Source organism: Pholcus phalangioides, unplaced genomic scaffold, assembly GCF_987345545.1.
Source record: "Pholcus phalangioides strain wild (caught in Gottingen) unplaced genomic scaffold, Ppha-v1.0 ptg000017l_1, whole genome shotgun sequence".
Lineage (NCBI taxonomy): Eukaryota > Metazoa > Arthropoda > Arachnida > Araneae > Pholcidae > Pholcus > Pholcus phalangioides.
In genome coordinates, this window is record NW_028301610.1 from 43,116,447 (window position 1) to 43,133,372 (window position 16,926).

Sequence of the window (16,926 nt, forward strand, 5' to 3'; positions counted from 1 at the left end):
GAGTGAAAAATATATTTTTTCATTCTAGGTTTAATAAAAATTTTGTTATTGAATTAAATAAAACTACTGCTTAATTTGTACAGATGAAAATGTTTTATGTTCATCTCGCGAAAAAATGTACCCTTTAAATGCGTAATTTGTTTTTTTAAATGTTGATTATTCTTTGAATTTTAAAAAATTAAGAGACTTAAAATAAATTTTTCTTTAATAGTAAATTAATGTGTAAATGTGTTATAACGTAGGCTTATTTTCTTTTCCTACGACTTTTTTTCGAAAAAATATGTGTAAATTTAAAAGTTATTAAGGGTAATATCAGCCATTTGAGTTTGAGAAATGCTTTGCACATGTGCAAAGATATGCATTTAAAGGTTAATATTGATCATGAGAAAAAAAAATTAAATATTCATCTTGAGAGAAAAATGAAAATTCCGGAACATTAGGCTACTGTGAAACTAATTAAAAAAGATTAATTTTTCAAATCTATAAATTATTGAAGATTTAAAAATTTATTATAAATTTCTTTAAAAGAATTAATAACTGAATTAAATTCAATTACTGTAGATCATTTGCATATAATAAAAGAATCGGCAATCTTCAAAAATAATCAGTAATTTTTAAAAATATAGTCAACAATCATCTTCAAAAATATAATTAATAATCTTTTAAAGTAGCTAAATAAATCATGTTCCAAAAAAATTCTATAATATTTGAAAATTAATCATCTTTAAAAATATTTAATGAAGATTTCGTGAAATGTATCACTCTTATGCAATTAAATTCTTTGGGATTCTTTCTCTTGATGAAATACAGAAAAATGAAAATAAATAAAAATAAATTTAAAAAATTATAATTTCGTTTTAAAATCTCAGAATTTTTAATTTCTTTGAATAAAATACAATTACTTCTGTTTTACACGTGAAATTATTTAATAATGATTTTAAAAAAAATGAAGAAAATTCAGTTATTGTTAACGTCGAGAACAATATAAAATTTCATCAGCTATTTTGATATTGTTTCTTAAACAGTTGAAATTTATTTTATGCGATTACCAAAAGTCCCAATGTTAAAATATTAAAGTGAAAATAAATTATATAAATTTATTAATATAGCCTATATATATATATATATATTAATGTAAAAAATCATACTCCAAGTATCTCAATTTCAGTATTTTATTAATTTAATCTTTTAAGCATCAGGCCTACATCAGGAAAATAATCATTTAAATAACTTCAAATTTCCAAGTTGTATAAAATTCTGCTGAAATACTTTTAAAAACGTGAAATAAAAATTTTATGGGTGAAAAAATATTTTTTAATATTTAATTTTTAAATTTAAAACTGAACCAGTCTCGAAATTCAACAAGAAAAAATATTTTGACTGTTTCTGTGAATGTGTATTTCATTGAAAGCACCTGATAAAATTTAGAATATAAATTTTTTAAAAATGAAATACCATTTACTCACTTACATGTGGGGCCTATAACCCTCAGGTATAATCAGCTACTTACTGTAGAACGAATAAAAAACATTGAAAAAACTGGCAAACACGACAAAACTTGTCTTTCTCGCTTCTTTGTTGCATAGATTCACGAAATGGTTTCGCAAAAAAAAAAAAAAAAAAAAAAACCATAATTCATAGCTGCAATGTTTTCTTGAGGGAGAGAAGAACCTAAAAAAAAAATGAAAATAATTTTTTCCCTTGACATATAATAACTCAAAATCAAAGAATGAAATCTTAAAGAAATGAAAGACTCCATCTGTAATTGTTACTGATTTTTTTTTTCTCTTGAACTGAATTATATTATATATTTTTTTTTATCTTTTCCTACTGGATGGTTTGGTGCCCCATTGCTTGTGGGTTCTGTTTAAAGTGATTTTTCTGTTATGTGGGCATCATATATCACTTTAGTTTTGAGAGACACGTTGCTTTGCATACAGTATTAGCTAAACGGGGGCATGTAACTTTTGCCATAAGAAAAATGTCTCCGGGTGAAAAGGTGAAAGGATTAGATTTTTTTTTCCTTCCAAAAATTTTTTTTCGCGTATTTTGTTGTGGTATTTAATTAGAAGAAATTTTATATCATTTTATGTCTCTTTATTCACTGTAAATATTTATAGTAAGCCTATAAATATACAGGGTGTTTCACAAAAAGAATGTAACTACTGTATTCGGTTCTAAAATTACAGTAAGCTGTTGATAGTTAAACTACGTCTATAAGAAATTAAAACATTTACTCCATACGTAGAATATTTCAAACAAAATTCGTCGAGATACTCATAGTTGAAAGAATCTTGATTTTTGCCCTTTTACCAGACGATAATCGTGTTGGCTAAGACAAAAGTGTAATTCATTGAAAATCTGATACCACCAATTTTAATTTTTTTTTTTTATGAATCATGTTCAAATAAGGATAAATAACATGAAGCAGGTGTGTCAAGCATGCCTTTATGAGGAAATCGTGATTGGACGCAGCTGCAATATGGCAAGAAGTAATTCTTTCGAAAAGCACGGCATCCACAGAATGTGCATGGATGCCCAAAATTTTGACGAAAAAAATATAGTTTTCTTATTAAGAAAATAATGTTTGGTTGGTATTTTCTCTTGGGAAATGTATTCACATTAATGTTTTCCCAATCAAACAGAAAACAATTAAATTTTTTTACGTCACCGTAGGGACATAATACTGAGATTCAAATTAACATGGTTTATCTAGAGTCGCATTTAGGGGGTGTGCGACAGGTGCTGTCGAATCGGGCCTGCTCTCACGTTGATAAAAATTATAAATATATACATAAGTTATTATTTTTTTGCAGTAGATCTAAGTAAAAAAAGTTGCCTAAGCTTTTCAACTATGAAATATAAAAATTATTATGAGAAACTTGAAGAGGCGAAAAGCACAATAATTTGTTTTCCCCGGGTGCCAAATTATGGTCCAAAAGGACCCGAACTAGTGCCCCAGATTATTGAAGGCTTTTATCAATTCAAAAATAGCTACTGTAATTCCTTTCATAAATTCTGAATTTTCATTAGCTTGGAAATTATTTCTTCAATTTTATCTAGAATTTTCTATAGTTCTGAATTTTCGTCAATTCAAAACTTTCATTAATTTTTGTGTAAATTTACTCTTAATTGTGTGATTTTTTTGCATAGACATTGGATGGTGTACACCCCCCCCCCCCTTCCAAGAAACAAAATCTGCGAAATAGGGGCTAAAGACGCTACAAACATTTTTGGAGCCAAGAAAATTGTTAAGATGCTTGCTCCTTACACCGCTACTATTTTCGTGCCGGGCTCGCGTCACGTAAGGGCAGTCCTGAACTGATCAATAAAAATTTCGAATTACTTAAAAATCAGCAGTTGATAGAAAACGTCAACCTTCAAAGTATGAAAATATATTTTCTACATTTTAGGAATTGAGGATTCCATAAATAGCTAAAGGGCTGTATAATCAACTAGAATTGAAGTTTTTGACAGAAACTTTCATGTCACTTGTTCTTCGAACATAACTTTTTCTATTACAAAGTTTAACGAAGCAGAAAACCCACACTGTCAATACATGTAAAAACATGAGAATAGTGACAAGATAGATTGAAAAAAAAAATTAACGCAACCAGCAACGCATCATGTCATTCAAATTCACAGGATTAAAAAATTTGGATTAGACGGAAAAACAACAATTACTCGAAAAAAAAAGTATATTTTAGTGATATGAAGGAAAAACAAATAAGAAAGATGTTTTCCGTCACTAACAATAGGTGATTCCTCTTTGTGGCATTTAAGATAAAAACAACAGCTTCAAAACATGATTTTTTTTTTCATGTTTTTCTAAGCAAAAAATATGTATAAGAATGGCGTTTCTCTTTCGTCCCGTTGTTCAAGCGTTTTTCTCGGGAAATCGCGTGCTCCATTAACTTGTGGTTGCTTATCTTAATCAATTATAATTAAGCAAAATATCCCACTTATCACTTGTGAAAAGCAATTAATTATCTCGCTTGGCATTAATAATTTTTTTATTCTTCATAAATAATAGTATTATTATTTTTTTACAAATTTAAATACCTGGAACAGTTTCCAAGGGGCACAGATTAGTAAAAAAAAAAAAAAAATTGTATTCCCATGGTGTGTTCTTCCTTAACATTTCTTGGAAAGATTTAGTATTCCGTAAGATTTTGTTCCAGTTATAGCCTACGTATGAGAGCACGACTGCGAGGCCCGGGGTGTGATAGCAATTTCGGGCCTTCGAAAATGCTTGTGGTGTATTTAGCCACGATTTTTCTATCTTTTTTCTGGAAGTGGGGGTGGTCAGCATCAGGAACGTAACTAGGATTTTTGCTGCCACCACAACTTTAAAATTTGATCATTTTTTAATATGCTATCCTTTGTTCCCACCTACAATTGCCAACATTAAATTTTGTCGCCCGGGGCAGTTGCTCCGTCTGGCCCCCTAGTTACGGCCCTGGTCAGTATCATGGCCCCCATAACGGGGGGGGGGGTGACAGAGCTCCAGCCCTGGGGTCCGGGACGGTTCTCATCATTTTTTTGTTTCTCTTGCCATAATTTACTATAAAGGGGGCCCATGAAAAGTCTGGTCTGGAGGAGGGGCTCTGCTCTGCTCCAGGATGTGGGGGCCATGCACAGCATCCTATAGGTTGGCTACCTAACCAAAAAAAGAAAAAATGAACACACAATTTAACACAATTGATGAAAATTTAGAACTGAACAAAATTCTAAATCAAATGAAAGAAATAAGTTTGAAGCTGATGAAAATTCAAAATTGATGAATTAAAAAATAAGAAAAATAATCCCAGCCAGGGAAAGCTTAAGAGCGTTATAGGCCCTCGGGCAAAGTGATTTTTTAGGCCCCTACCTGGCTAGATAGTATTACTCTCGAAAATTTTAACCAGATTTCATTTCCACGTGATCCCTTCTGCACTTGAGGCCCCGGGTCGTGACCGGGTGGGCTCATGTGATAAGATGACACTGATTCCAACACCTTCGAAATTTCGGCATTAATGAATGAAATAATCCCAAAATTAATAAAAATTCAAAGTTGATAAAAAATGCGAAATTTTCATATTAGAAATTAATCAAGGGATTTCAGAAACAATTCCAGAATTGAGATGAAAGGAAATAACTCGAGATGAAATTTTTAGAATTCATGAAAAAAGTTATTTCCGAATTGGTGAAAGTTTTCAATAATTTGCTGCGTTCTGTTTGATCGGGTTCTAGGCCTTTGGCCCACAACTTGTCCCAAGGGGAAAACATACATTTTTATGCTTTACGCCCGTTTAATATATATATATTCGATATATTTTAATTTTTATATATTTTTGTAATTGAAGTTTAAACATCTTCTTTATTTACAGCAAAAAAAAATTGACATGTATACTTTTAATTTTTATTACCGTGAATGCGTGGCCCGGTGTGACCGCTCCTGCCACACACCCCTAAGCTGGGCCGTCTTAACGCATGGGCCCACCCGGGCACGGCCCGAGGGCCTCAAGAGAAGCGTCGCATCAGAAAAACGAGAAGTAACTGAATTTTTCGCGAATTTTTCAGATAGGGCCTCAGAAAAATCACTTGGCCCGTGATGCCCTTAAGACGGCCCCCTAAGGACGGCTCTGTATTAGGGTACGAAAATTTTTTAGGATTATATCAATAAAAAAAATTCTAACACGTCTTTTCTATTGGATTTTTACTGGCCGAGGTAAATGGTGAAATTCATTTTCATGCTCCAATAATCACTTCTGAACCATTGTTGCTCGATGTAAGGTTGTCGTTGTTGGACTGACTCCACACAAACGGGTAATAATGTGAAATTTCAAGATGAACTTGATCAGTGATATTATGTGACGTACTAACGGCCGTATTCACCGATCGTAAGGATTAACGATCGACACGGATTGGTTAAAATCCTCAATTTAACCAATCCGTTTCGATCTTCAATCCTTTCACCTGCGATTGCAGCTTAAACTGCGTTGGTGAATACGGCCGTTAGTCACTTAGACCTTTTAGAAATACTGGAGAAATAAATTACAATTAAGCAAAATACCCCAATTATCACTAGTTAAAAGCAATTAATTATCTCGTTTGACACATTAATGTTTTATTCTTTAAGTACATAGCACGTAGGGATTATTTATAATTAGATTTTGTTTCAAATACCTGGAAGAGCTTCCAAGGGACAGAGATTAGTAAAAAAAATTATTTCCATTTTCGTTCTTAACATTTCTTAGAAACATTTTATATTCCGTAAGACTTTTCACGATCATCCGAGTTTTCAGTTATCGAGGTGGTCTCGATTCCATTCAGACTCTACTGCAGTGTTTCTCAAAGTGTGCTTCGCGGCTTTTAGGGCAGCACCATCTTAATGCATGGGCCCACCCGGACACGATCCGGGAGCCTCAAAAGAAAGGAGGCTCCAACAAAAATGAGATCTGGTTGAAATTTTCTAAAATTTACCGATAGGGCCTCAGAAAAATTGTTTGGCCCGAGGGCGCGTGATGCTCTTAAGACGGCCGTCTTTGGGGCGTCGCCGTGAGCTGGAGATATTGATTTGTGTGAGTATTTATGCTTCGAAGTTTTTCATTTATACGGGAAAATATCTATCAAACTATTCTAAGTAGATGAACCATGAATTGGGCAAAAGAGTCACGGTTGACAAAAGCTTGAGAACCACTACTCTACTGTATATATATGATACTCCCACTATAACCTCGAACAATGTTCGCAGAGCAGGATGGACTCATTGCTTCATGGGCAGAAGCCAAACTCTTTTCTGTGGCGTCGGTACAAAACAAAGTGTAGGATGATTGTCCGATCACATTACCTTTCCTCTGTCATCTCGTGTCCAGTTACGTCATTCTTGGCACAACTGTAGGCGGTTTTTACGATTCTTCACTGAAATGAAAGGCTTCCGCACTGGCATGCAATTCGATAAACCTATTCTCTACAAATTGCTGAGCATTGCTGTGGTAGAGACGATGAGATGACGTGAGCTCACATTAAAGTCTCCTGTCAGTCGTTTTTGTAACGTGGAAAGTTTTTTCTCACTTTATAAGCCTTCCGAGAGCGTTTAGGTTAACGATTCTGTGTCGACAGTTACGAGTAGGCCTACCACAAAACAGGTGCATGCTTTCTTTGGTGAAAAACCCTAGCTCAAACACCATTTAAGTCTATATAACGAGTGCTGCTTTTAACGAGAATCTTGCTATAACGAGTGATTGTCAAATTGCAAATGATAAAGATGTAAAAAATATCCGGGCGTAGCGAGTTGAAAATCGTGAAGCTTTTGCTATATAACGTCAAATAAATTCTCCAAAATGATCTGTTTTTCTTCCTATCCGGTTGAAGAATTAACTATTTAAATAGATGAATAACTATTAATTATCATCGTACGAGCACGATGTTTATTATTCTGAGGCACGATTATTATTCACGAGCATTATTCTGAGGTAGCCTACTTCTAACACAAAGAAGGGTTCCGAAAATTCCTTTTTTTTTGCCATCTCTTCATATTTTTAGGCTTTCTCACAACACACATGGGATATGTGACGATATTTGTACTTCTATCTCCCCCAGTGAGTAAGAAAGCGCGGTCACTGCTGGACCGTAACGTACCTTCTCGGGGCCCCTGGGCAGACATTTTCTTAGGCCCCCCCTTGAAAGAGTTATGCTTACGGGAAGGTTTCTTTCTCCTCTCATTTTGCAGATTATTTCAAACAAGAAGCTTTTAAAATTTCTCGGAAACATGCAAAATATGTGTGAATTTTTTTGTGCTCCCTCATTCAGCATGGGCTCCAAGGCATTATTACCCCAGCCTAGTTATGTGCCTGGGTAATGGCCAGGGTCTTTTCCGAGTAGCTGAACAAATCACGCTAAAAAACTTTTCGATTAGCAGAAGAATATTAACGAGACCTTTCAGTGATTCTTGGTGTTTTGTCACCCACGGTTCCCTTACCCTTTTCATGATTCATTCGCGGCTCCCCAAAGGGCTTTAGTAGATATTTTCACTTATAACAGAAGAGAGATCAAGAGATCTATGTTGCCTAGGCTCCAGGGAATAGTTATTTCTTAAATTATGATTCAAACCCAGAGATTCTAGCCATTCTAGGCAGGGGCGTACGCAGAATCGACCTTTGGAGAGGGCACAAAATGCTTGTGGGGGGGACGACGACAAAACATTTCTTCTCCAGAAATTTTGAGTTAGGGGTCATTCAAATATTACGTCAGCATCGAAAAGGGGGGAAGGGAGTTTCGGATTTGCTGACTTTTGATGTACGTCATCAACCACCCTTTTTGAAGATATGAAATATTCTAAGCTGCTGACGAAATTTTGCTGACAAGGGAGGAAAGGGGGTCAGTGTTATGCTGACAAGGGAGGAGGGGGCCAAAAATGGCTAAAGAATCTGCTGACGTAATATTTGAATGGCCCCTTACCACCCTTCAAAACACATTTGAATTAACAGAGAGAAATTGGTTAATATAGCATATAAAGGGTATTTTCTTTCGATATTTTCATTTTTTCACCGAAATATTAATTTTTTCCCAATTTTCGGTAGCTTGGGGGGGGGGGGGCTGCGTACGCCTCTGATCAAGGCGCCGAATACAGTTGCTCCAGTTTATAATATTCCCACTTAGAGCGTAATCCCACTTCGTACGACTGATTTTTTTCGTGGTCTCAACTCTTACTAACACTTGTCGAGAGGTTTCCCGTTATTATTTTCAAAAATTCAGGATATTTTTCTTATTTGGATTCAAAAACTCGCCGTGGTTTTCGTTTATTCAGGGAAATACGCCGCTATTACTAGTATCACGGCATTCTATGGCCAGCATTGATTGCTCTTGCGTATTATCTAGCCTCTTTTACCGAGTTGTGCTCGGTTTGAAAGAAAGAAAGCCTCTTTTACTAGGTCTTTCTAAAAGGAAGCTCGTTGACCTCGCGACCACACCGACATTTAGAAAGGCCTAGTGCAGTTTACGGAAGCATATCGAGATTGTGGTCTGCCTACATCAAGGAAAACAGGAGATTCGTATGAGACAAAAAAAAAAAAAAAATGATTGTCATAGATATATGTTATTTAAGGAAAAAATAGATAATAGTATGCACATGACATATATATATATATATATATATTCAAATTACAGATGACAAGAACGCAATAAATCACAACATTCGTAGTTTCAGATCGATCGACTAGATGTAATATAGATTGCTGATAGCTACGATCGATTGAGCATTTCGTTGCGTATAGCCAAGAAAGGGTCAAAAATTGTAACAGGCTCCACATATCAGGATATTAATTTTTATTTTATTTTATGAAGAATGACATCCTTCAACAATGGGAATTCTAATTTTTAATTTAGTAAATATTTCGACAAAAAAAGATTAAGATTCATGGAAGAATTATGATGAATGTGAATTTAGCTGAATATCCACTTAGCAAGAGACAACCAGTTCTTCATAATATATAGTAAAATTCTGAAAGAATTTGAAATTCAAGATTAAGACTGGTTTTAACTAAATTTTATCTAAGGTCGTGTTTGTTCAAAAAATTGCGTGTTATGGCTTCCCTTCTTTGACGTATTTAAAAAAAAATTAATTCGTTCCATTCGTTCCATTCGTTAAGATGTGATGATTCGTAAAAATAAGTTTTACCAGAAAACTACGGTTTTGTTCCAAAAACTGTCACGGCACGTGCACTTTTAATACGAAAATATAATATATATATATATATTTCTCTGAGAGCCACATTTGTCCCGCGGGCCTTGGATTGAGCATGTGCTGTTTAGAATATGCAGGAAGCTACACCACACGAGAGATATTTATATAATGGTTTTTGAAAAACGTTATAAATGGGATCCATCATGAAAAAACGTTGTAAGGGGGAAAACGCTTCAAACGGGAAATCTCGATGAGTATTAGTGAAAGCTGAGACCACGACAATAAGTCGTACTAAGCGGGAAAACGTTATAAGTGGGAACATTATAAGCGTGATCGACTGTATCAACTTAGACTGAAGAAATTTCGATGAGGTGTCATTCAAGTGCGTGGAGTACTGTTATAAAATCCGACTGATTAAATGGTTGAATGTATGAAAAGTATATAAGGTTCAGTAATTTTGAATAATTTAACCATTTATAATTTATAATTTAACCATAATTTAATAATTTATTAATGATAGCAAATAGTTATGTAAATTATTTGGTAGGTCATTTTAGTTCTAAAAAAAGTTTTTGAAACAGTTTAAAAACTTATGTAACCGGGCACTTTTAAGTACCGTCAGGATATAAAGGATTAAGTATGGTCTACCTTAATTCTTTATCCTTATCCTATCCTAATCCTTTGCTAGTACAAAATTTCATGAATCTAATATTTAATTTCCCACAAATTTTCAAAAAATGCATTATAAACAGCTTGCGGGCATTATAAAATTGTTTGAAATCAATGCAGTTGAATAAAAAATGATTCAAAATAAAGCAACTGCTCAGTTCATAAAATGATGAAAAAGATCGAGTCGATAAAAATCTCAATCTTATTCAAAATTAAATTTGAAAAGTTTAAGAAAAATTTATAACCCAAGTATTTATGAAGGGATCTCAAATTTTTTTCGTCATTTTATGAACTGAACTGTTTGCTTTATTTTGAATTAGTTTTTACTCAATTTCATTGATGTCATGTTATTTTATTATGCGTTTTTGTGAAAATTTATAAAAAAATTAAGTATTGGGGAAATATGTAAAATTTTGCACTAGCATATGATAGCATACACAATTAAGTATATGTGGTAAAAATTTGAAATAAATCAATGGATATATGTGTATATGACATTTTTAATAACATTTCTACATAAGCGAGTTTTTCATCATATTAAAAGGTAAAACGCCTTAAAATCGCAGGCAAGTTAAACATTTTTTTACACACCTGGTTAGATACGTATATATATGTGCTATCGAGTGAATCATGTACGGAATGATATCTTTCGGAAAAACGTTCTACCATCGAATCATCGTTCACTGTCAGAAAAGCAGCGTCGATGCGAATATTTTTCATTTTTAATAAGTCACACATTTGTTGTGTTCTTGTTTCGTCAGCCATGCATGCGCACAAATGAACGAACGAGGGGTTCACTTTACCTAGAAGTTCAATTTTAAAACGCTCAGAGAAACAAAACTCATAGCCAATATCTTTGCATGTGTTCCAAGAGACTACCATAAAAACAAATTAGAAAAGACAATAAGGCATGACACGTCAAGAAATTGCTGCCATGAAAGTCGATGTCTCAGCGGAGTGAGATCGACCATGAAGGACTTTGTGTTGAGGAGCGTTTTCAGGTGACGACAACCTCTTCACGCATCATCAGGATGAATTTTCTTGTTCTCTTCTTTTCAAGTCAACAATACGACATGAACAGAGTTCAATCGAGTTGGTCAGGGTAACAAAGGTAGGTTTTCTTTCCTCTCTGTTTTGTGAATAATTTATCCAGGTTTTATAATAGAATCTTCAATATTTTTTGATCATCATCAAAACAATGGGGAGAGAGAGTCCCGAGAGTGCTATGACACTATGCTGTCTGTCATCAATGACTGAAATGCAGCGAGGATGCAAAGATAAGAATCGCAAAAACATTTTGAGAATTGACCTTTTAACCCTTTGAGGGGAACATTTTATTTTCCACAGCAGCGTTTCTCAACCTATGGTCTGCGGACCAACTCTGGTTCACGACGATGGCATAGGTGGTCCACAGGCAGACCTGATAATTCGATTATAACTGGATGAAAAATTATTCATTTATTGTGATTGATATTATATACATAAGGGTTCAAATTAAAAAAAAAATTGTACCTTCATATATTTAGGTTCACCACACATCAGGGAAAATGTTCGAAATTGCCATCCTATACACGATCCTTAAAATGGGACGAAGAGTGGGGCATAGTCCATACATCTTGTCAGACTAGACGTGACCCAGGGATGTAAGCCTTTTACCCGTGTGTGTTGGATCATGCTGGGGAGAGCCGGGGGTGCCGGGTCGGGGCGCCCGCTGATGAATCACCAGAAAGCGCCCCGGACCCTCTGTCCAAGTCCTAGCTGCAAGCGCGAAGCCTGGTCTTCAAGGGTATCTCTTCTCTGGGGCAGCGGCAGCAGCGCCCCTCCACCCTAGACGGCCCCGGGGACAGGCCCACAAACCCGAGCGACGGCCGAGGGAAGCCCTCAGTCAAACCCCCGCAGCCCGACTCCAATAATCTCCAGGGTGTTTTTATTTTTGACCAATCTAAGTTTCCATGGGTGACAGCGCCTTTGAACATTTATCCCCCACATTCTGGGACAGGGTCTCTAGGCTATCTTTTGCGGGCTCCTCGTCAAACTTTTCACGGGCTCTTCTATAGTTAATTTATAGTGTGATAAAGTAAAAAAATGATGATAATTGTCCCGGGCCCCAGGGCTGGAGACCTGTCAGCCCCACGCATGTGCGGCCAATAAGGGCTGCTACAAATCGCAGTAAACAATTTGACGAAAAAACATTCTAATAAGGACTATAGATGATCATATTACATTGAGAAGAATAAGAGGATCTGGGATCTTTCAATACGGATAAAATACGGGGCGTGGTCAATTGCCATGAAGAACGGTGCCGTAAGTCTACAAAATTCCCTATTGTAGTTAGAATCACTGAAAAATTCAGGAAAAAAAGTTGAACCTGGAAAATACGTAAAATGAATATTTGTATTTATACAGCTATAGTTATCATAAGTTATTAAAACACCGTTTATTCACGATTTTCGTAAAATATTACAAATTGAAGTAAGTATAGTTGAAAAAATGAGGCAAATGTATAAAACAATTCGCGACAACTATAAATACAGGAAATCGAATTACCTTGGGCCGGGATTACAATATAAAAGTTTGATAAAATCCCTTTTGTAAAAAATTCAGCCAATATAAGCTTATCGGTTGTATTTGCTCGAATGTAACCTATGAGCTTTATTGGCTGGATTTTTAAAGTTTTATGAAAGGGATTTTATCAAACTTTTATAGTGTAATCCTTGCCATAGGCAGGTTGTGAAACGCTATTCTACAGTATTCAATGAAATTACTTGATAATGTCTAGGCCTAAGGTGTCCAACCTTTAGGAGAGCGCGGGCCACTTTATCGATTTGATAACGTGTCGTGGGGCACTTAATTGATTTGCGAATGTGTCGCGAGGCACTTAATTGATTTGCGAATGTGTCTCGCGTGTCACTTAAATGATCTGTAAATAACCCACCGGTCTTTCACGTAAGTTATCGGGACATTTCCTGAGGGCCACTTAAGTGATTTGTAACTGTGCCGCAGGTCACTCAATGGTTTTTGAATATGCCGCTGGTCATTCAAGTGATCTAAGAATATGCCGTGGGTCACTTGAGTAATCTAAAAATAGTAATGGACTGTTTGAACGATCTGGAACTGTGCCGCGGCTCACTTGAGCGACCTGTAAATGTATCTCAGGTCTCTTAAGCAACCTGTAAATGTACCGCTGGTTTCTTAAGTGACCTGTAAATGTATCGCTGGTCTCTTAGGTGCCCTGATACTCTGCCGCGGTGATCTAAATACGCCGGGGTTTCTCTGTTGTGATCCGGGAACGTGCCGTGAGACATTTAACACATTGTTGACCGGCAGTTTTTCTCAGAGTTTATCTCATGTCACCGGCTATTATTTCGGAATTTGATGTGTGGAAGTGAAACAATGTAAATAAACTTTTTTATGATAGTTTAATACATTATATAAATGAATTTTTTTATTTAATATTTCTTTTTGGTATGATAAGCGGTGTAACAATCAACCTACGTGTAACGGTACACAACAGGTTTTGCAAATATATCTTGTTTCGCTGCGTTTTCCTTTTGCAGAGTATACTCCACACGTTCTAGTTGGATTTTTTTTTTCTACCAGTGACTATTTTTTTTCTAAAACGTGGTCTCTTAGCTGTCCGGAAAGTGTCTGTTGGGTGGATCATTGTAAGGAGCCGTTGCAGAAATACTAGAGGTATGCTAAACAACGATTACACTCTATGCTCTCCAAGACTGCACTGACCGAACGAAGCTGACGTGGAACAAAGCAGCACCTCCTAGAGATAGAAGGCTTCCGCAGTCTGCTTGTGACGTTAGTAAGTAGTCCATTTCCCCTCAGAATATTCAGGGGGAAGAAATTCCCTGCTCGTGCCAGTACCATCGTTGTGAGGAAAAGAAATGATCGAGCTCAGAATTGGCGATTTCTATGCCCAACATCCAATCACTATTCGGTATTTGTGAGCCAATCAGGAAGATTCTACGCCAAAATAAGAAGAAACGAAATAGGATGCTGTTTCAAAATGTGGCAAACTTGCTAAGTAGTGTGAATGACGTTTATGGCAAATAGTGCAGAGGCCTTCTATCTCTAGGAGGTGCTGAACAAAGGTGCACCGATCGGTCAACAATGTGTTAAGTATTCTGTGACTGTGATCCAGGTAACTCACGTGCTCTTTAATTAGGCAACAGGGACTCAAGTGATCTGAAAATGTACCGCAAGCCACTCAAGTGATGTGGAAGTGCAACTTGGGTCGCTTAAGCGATTGAAAATGTGCACTGCAGATGTAGTTCAGTTTCACAAAATTAGGTTTGACATCGCGAGCCACAACAGATAACTTCGAGGACCACATTTGGTCCACGGGCCATGAGTTGGGCATGTATGGTGTAGGCCTTATGAATATGAACATACGGCGAGGGAATTTTTTTTTTGCATCCCTGACAGGGGAGGTGGGTGGGGGTTCAGTGGCGTAACCAACTTCCCTGTATAGCATGATATTGATGAATTTTCAAGATGATAGTTTCACATCAAAAAGATAACTAAAGCGATAATTATTTATCATTTCATTGGTAAATAGTAATAAAAAATGAAAATTTTCAAAATTTTTTAGATTGTGTAAAAATATAATGATAAATCTAATACTTATTCTGATTGTATTTCATACGATTTTGTATCAAACAGTACTGAACATAAAAAAATGCGCGAAATAAAACCATCAATTACAGAAAGTTATCTAGAATTATTCAATAAAAATTTGTTTACCAAATCCATATTATTCATTTCTTCTTACTTTTACAAATCATGTAATTTCTGAAAACATGTGACACCCTTCTGATAAGAACACAGTGACACTTTACAAATAGACGTATTGCACATAGTATTTGTTCAGTGGGGCGTATCTTTAAGGCCGGTATTCACCGACATGGTTTAAACCATAGTTTCCCAAACTTTTCATTCCATCGCCCCCTTCTTCAGAAATATTTTTCTCTCATCGCTCCCAACTCAAGTGAACCCATAGGATCCTATGTTAAATCTGTAGCTTCTATTAGCCCCCTGGACCATTCCATCGCCCACTTTGGGAAACACTGGTTTAAACTATAGTCAAAATTTTTTGATAAGAGATCGAGACGGATATTGGTTAAATTCAGGTTTTTAATTACCCTATATTGATCTCTTATCCAAAAATTGTGTGTGTGACTGCAGTTTAAACCATGTCGGTGAATACGGCCCTAAAGCGTGTCGCTGCAGTGTTGAGCAGGTTGAACATTGTCAGAACGCGCATGCGCTTTTCTGGCGACTGTTGGTTGGCGCCAAAGGTTCGACATCCGCAATTGATGCAGTTATTAGAGCGTGAGATACATATAACTAAGGTTGTGGGTTCGATTCCCTCAAATTCGGCTGAGGTCTTTCCCCATTACCATCTTCGTTTTTTAATGTATGTGTGATCTAGGATTTATTTTTAATTTTAATGAAATTTAATTATTTTTTATTACATTTAATTTTTCTAAACCGTTGCACAGGTTAAATGTGATTCATTTATATCACCACCAACCGCCGGATGCATTCCGGTTGTGCTGAAAACAGAGTCGATATTTTCAGATCCGGGGGCTGGAGCCCCCTTTATCTGCCCGAGGAGCGAAGCGATGTAGCCGAGCCCAAACGACGTTCAGGTGGGTGGCGAAGCCGTTTGCGGGCTTGTGGCCCGCACCGAACGGAGTTCGACCTACAGGTGTATTTATTAATAAAGTAGTCGGGAATATATATCGAGCGTTTGGCGATAAGTTGCCAAGCGTAACAGCCAGAGACACGCTCGCGCATGCACGCGTTCTGACAATGTTCAACCTGCTCAACACTGCAGCGAGACACTAGTCTTATCTTTGGTACTACAAGAGACACACCTTTATGATGTATACTTTACTGGTATGTGTGGATCAGGCCCCACAAGGGTGGGACTGACAGTGTTCTAACCCTGGGACTCGGAACGATTATCATCATTTTTTGTTACTTTTATGATATAAATTCACTATAGGAGAGCCTGTGGGAAGTCTGGCTGGGGGCTCGTCAAAGATCTCGGACTTCGGGCCCTGCCCGAGTGGCGCAGTGGTAAGATGCTCGTTTTTCACTATGAAGGTTAAACTCAAGTTTCAAATCTGGGCGCAGGACGTTGCAAACAAGTGTTTGGTAACAATTGTAGGTAAACAAGTTGTTTACCTACCGACCCTGCGGTGACCACCGATAGATGGCGCCTTCATTTCCTTCCCATTTAACCCCACTGGTTGGAAATTGCCGTATTGCGATATATGACCGGAGTTGGTGGGCTAAAGTAGTAGCCTTGGGGCCCTGCTCCAGGATGTAGGGGCCATGATGTGTGATGCGTTTTTTAATTTCTTTAGAGAAGGGAAGGACAAATCTCCTCTAAAACACATACGATATTTACTCACGTATAGGACGAGGTTTTCATTCGATGATTTGATCATTTTTGTTGCACTGCAGTCATTTTCTGCACACGAGGTCTAATTGGACCGGGACCTACAATTTATTGCCGATTGCGAACGGCAGAATTTTTTTTATACTCAACGGTCGGTGCGCTAACCCCT